The sequence below is a fragment of the Lathyrus oleraceus genome, chromosome 5, assembly GCF_024323335.1.
Source record: "Lathyrus oleraceus cultivar Zhongwan6 chromosome 5, CAAS_Psat_ZW6_1.0, whole genome shotgun sequence".
In the NCBI taxonomy this organism is placed as follows: Eukaryota; Viridiplantae; Streptophyta; class Magnoliopsida; order Fabales; family Fabaceae; genus Lathyrus; species Lathyrus oleraceus.
In genome coordinates, this window is record NC_066583.1 from 607,612,661 (window position 1) to 607,617,360 (window position 4,700).

The 4,700-nt window shown below is 29.6% G+C and overlaps 1 non-coding gene across 1 annotated transcript; it reads left to right on the forward strand.

Moving 5' to 3' along the window:
* Nucleotides 1-292: 292 nt before the first annotated feature.
* On the forward strand, nucleotides 293-365 carry TRNAK-CUU (transfer RNA lysine (anticodon CUU)). Its single transcript has one exon. It is a non-coding gene; the product is annotated as a tRNA-Lys (tRNA).
* Nucleotides 366-4,700: the final 4,335 nt, after the last annotated feature.

The following is a 4,700-nucleotide window of genomic DNA, read 5'->3' on the forward strand; positions in this document are numbered from 1 at the left end:
AAAAAAATAAGTGTTTACAAGAATATTAAAAATAAAATATTCTTAGCACTCCTCAATATTAGATATACACCTAGAATCAGTTTGAGATTGAGTATTAAGCTAATTAATTATTTTAGACCGTTAACATTTTGTTTCAATTGAGGTTACTTACTTAAACTTTATTCAATTGTTAGTTAGTTAGCTCAACTAATCCACTAACTTTTATAAAGTGAAATGTGTAGTGAAATGTTTCTTCTTTTTGAAATTAACTTTTATGCTTGATTAGAGTCATTTGTTTTCGATAAGACAACTAGCCCGTCTAGCTCAGTTGGTAGAGCGCAAGGCTCTTAACCTTGTGGTCGTGGGTTCGAGCCCCACGGTGGGCGTTGTTCGAAATAAATATTTTTGTAACAAAAGGAGTGTGTAATGCTTCATCTCTTGTTATAGTATTATTAGTGAGCACTGATTGTTTTTTTTGACGCTTTTACTCTTTTGCATAAAATATTTGTTTGGCATATTCAAGTATAATTGTAAAGTGGCAGAAAGATAAACTATACACTTTGTAACTTTGATTTCTAAAACCAACATCAACATTATGGGACACAATTTGTAAATTGTTATGACATTTTAATATATATATTTTTATATATCATAATCGCATTATGAATCACTCAATGGTAAGCTATTCCACTAATTTTCAATGTAAATTTGAAAGGAAAGTTGAGAAGGGGATTATCAAATTAAATGCAAGGAAAGATTGAAAAAAAATATTTTTAATATTTTCGAAGTTGTGATTTACAATATTACAATTAATTTGTTTAAAATAAATAAATTTAATAGATTTATTTAATGGATCTCATATTAATAAAATAAAATAATTATAAATCATTGTGAAATTAGAAATAAGAGATGAGAGAGAAACAAAGTTTTCGGTATAGTGGTGAATATTTCTAATGCGGAAAAGTGATATGGACTTGCAAAATTAGCACTTTAACATTCAAATAAGTGAAGTATTTGAAAAATAGTTTAAGAGTGAGAATGGAATGAATACTTGAAATTGGCCTCTACAATGTTTATAGGTTGAGTGGTTAAAACAACTTTCCTTCAATCTGACGCATTAGGTAGATTGTCATTAGATTAGATCTGACGGTGGGAGGTAGGTTGGGATTGTGTGTTTCGTGTTTGGGTGAAGTCTTGCTAGTTTCTTGCATATCGCTTGCGCATTTCATGCAAGGCTTTGTAGTTGGGCCTTTGTACGTGGACTAGTGACCCACATAGTTTCTCCCCAAACCCTTATTATTACTTGTTGAGCGAGGGTTGTGTTGCTCGGGTTTCTAGTTCATCCTTTGAATGATGACTCATTTCCATTTTTGAATTAAGGCTTGCTAACGGTGGTGAGAAATCCTATTCGACGAAGTTTTGGATACAGATAGAGTGAGCTCGCGTGAGGTGATAAACTATGTATTCTCTAGGTATTTTATATATGTTATTAGTTGTCCTTTCCTCGTGTTAGAGATGGGGTATTTATAGAGACCTATGGACCTAGTTTTAGGGAACTCGTAAAAAGCGGTAACCGCTCCGCTATGAATAGGGAAGTTGTTAACTATTTACTTCTTAAGGAGTCATAGACATAACTCCATACATGTATTTATGGACTAAGTAAGCGTCTTTGTTCATGTTTCACTTTAGAAAATATATCACTACATGATACATTAAAGGGACACTCAACTATGGAGTGTTATTTCCTGCCGATTCAAGTCAACCTAGTATTGATCTAGTTGGCAACTCAGTTGTAGATTGATGTGAAGATATGTAATATAGGAAGAACACCTCAAGCTATTTGTTCGAGTTCCACAATACTCTAATATCCCAATGCTCTAAAAAGCATCCAATACTTACTTTATCTACGTGTGAGTCTGAATACATAACATGCTCACTAGTGTTTGTCAAGCAATATGACTAACCTCATTTTTGAAGGAGCTTGAAATAGAAGTTAGAAGTTCTATGATCATGTTCTTATACAACAATTACAGTTGAGTTAACAGAAATCAACCGTTACATAGAAGGAATAAGCACATTAAAGTGAGATTTCATTTTCTTAAAGAAAAGTCAACAATAAAGTGTTAAAAGTGATACATTGCTTAATTGAAAAAAAATTGATAGATTTATTCGATAAAACTATCAAAATTGACACATTTGAAAGACATGAGAAAGAGATTAGTGTGATATCTCTCAATAACTTGAATTAATAGAGAATCTTAAATTTTTCTTGTAATTTAAATTATATTTTAAAAGTTAGTTAAGGTGATTAGCTTTAGACTTTTGGTCGTGCCCTGTGTGAAATTTCTAGTATTTGTATAAATAACTTTCATTTTAATAAATGCATTACATACATTCTCTTAATTCTTCTTCTTCTTTTATTCTTATCTTTTATTTGTCTTGCACTAACACAAAGTGTCTTCATCATCTCTCCAGCAAATATCAATCTTCACTTTGTTAAGAAATAATAACAACCTATGCTTTATGTTGAGGAATCTTTATGTTCCTTAAAGGTGACACCCCTAAATTTTCCACAATACTTAAAATATCATTTGTTAAAATTTAATAAAAAAAGAGTGAATAAATTCGGTAATATAATTGAAAAATCTGATATAAATAGATGATAGTGTATTTTAAAAATGTGATATGCATTTTTATCATTTTTTTAAATCGAAGAGTTGAAAAACTTATAGTTTTAATAAAAGAAATGGTAGTTTATATTTGATAGGCATATAAAAAATTAAAGTTAACACTATTAGATTTTTTATAAGTCTAATATATTTTATAATTTTTCAGATTTTTGAAAATTTGATAGTTCATTTGTATAGAAAAAAAAACAAAATTAACACAATCGTTTTTTTTCTCCAAAAAATCATAGATATTATTGAAAAATTCAGTAAAAATTCATAGATTATTTAAAAAATCTGATAAAATTTCATAGATTTTTTAAAACATCCAGCAATAGCTCAGAGTTTTTTAAAAATTTGGTATAAGCTCGAATTATTTTTAAAAATTCGATAAAAAATCATAGAAGTTTTAAAAAATCTGATAAAAATTAATAGATATTTTAAAAGATGTGATTAAAAATTATAGAGGTTTTGAAAAAACTGAAAAGAAACTAATTGATTTTTGAAAATTTTCAAATAAATACAGGTGAATGAAACACTTGGGTTCAAGTTTTAAAAAAACTATGAATCCTTACATAAGTTATAAACCTAAAATTCAAAGTATTGAGATCATGAAATTTAAAAAGAAGCTTGCTTTTATTTACGAATTTGGATGGTTGTTTGATGAAAGTGAGTGAGGATTGTGGTTTAGAACCAAAAATGGGTGAAGGTTGGTGCTTTCGAGGTTTGTGTTGAGGTGGGTATGGTGGAAATAGTTTGTTTGGGGGTAGATCCGGGTCAGACCCAACCCGGATCACCCTGAAGATCCAACCGGCCTACATTGGGCCCTCCCCCTACATTTTTTTTCTCACTTAATGTTTTATTTGCGCCACGCCCCATTCCTGAGAGCATACCCCCTGCCCATGTTTTCTAATTTCTTATATTTTTTCTTCTTTTTGTTAGTTAGTTTTTTTTTGTGTGAAAGATCAACAATAAATAATCCTTTTTTTCTTTTTTAATTTCTCCTATATTATTCTTTTCTTTTTTTTCTAGTTAGTTTTTAATTTATCAAAGATAAAAAACAAACAATTTCTTTCTAAATTAAAAAAGAGAAATTAATGATTTTATAACTAAAATAAAATAAAATAAAAGAGAGTTGGTTGTCTTCTTTTCAATCGTTAAAGTAGAAATATCTTAGATGTGCGGCTTTCTATCAAATTTAGATGTGTAACCCAAAATTATTTTCTTTGGAGATTTTAGAGATAATTCGATGCTCGACTTGAATTGCTTATTCATTCTTCATGCGCTTGTATGTATGACTATTAATGCTTGATATTTTGTTTGTAAGGATACTTATTTAGACAATATGGATTGTTAAGTAAGATTAAAGCAATCGCGCAACAAAATCGATATTTCAAGATAAGTTTCAAAATTTTGATCCAACGTCAAATGATCTATTTTTCTAAATCTAATCCAATAGCAAGTGTCATTTTTCCTCCGATTATTCAAGTATTTTCATAATAAAAATCACTTGATCCAACGTCATTCATCCATTTTCAAAATCACTTTTATAATAAATTGGAACAAAAAAAAGAAGGTGATTGGATTTAAACCTCTTCCCTTCCCAAATACTCTGACATTGCTGTAGAGTTCCATGTTTCGGCATTTATCTTCCTAACATGATAAGTAAACGAACCTTGATTTGTCTTACACTTTTTTCTTAAATACTTTTGGATGAAAAGAGAGTGATTGAGCTTAAGCATCTTCCTTTCCGGACATTTGAATAATGTTGTAGAGTTCTCTGTTCGAATGCATGTCTTCACTTAAAAACAACTTAACTCATCAAACTTCTTTTTCGTCCGCGTGCGATTTTGAAAACCTTTTCAGAAATGAGTGTGCTTTATTCATTTTGATGCAAAAGAAATAAAGACCTCAACCTCCAAGAGCGAGCAACAAGAAAATGTTTAAACGATCAAAATGTCTAAAGCTTCATTCCTTAAAAGCAATTAAGCAACACATGTTTTTTTTTACTTAGAACTATGTGGTCTTGAATTTCTCATTGTATCAGAGGATGCG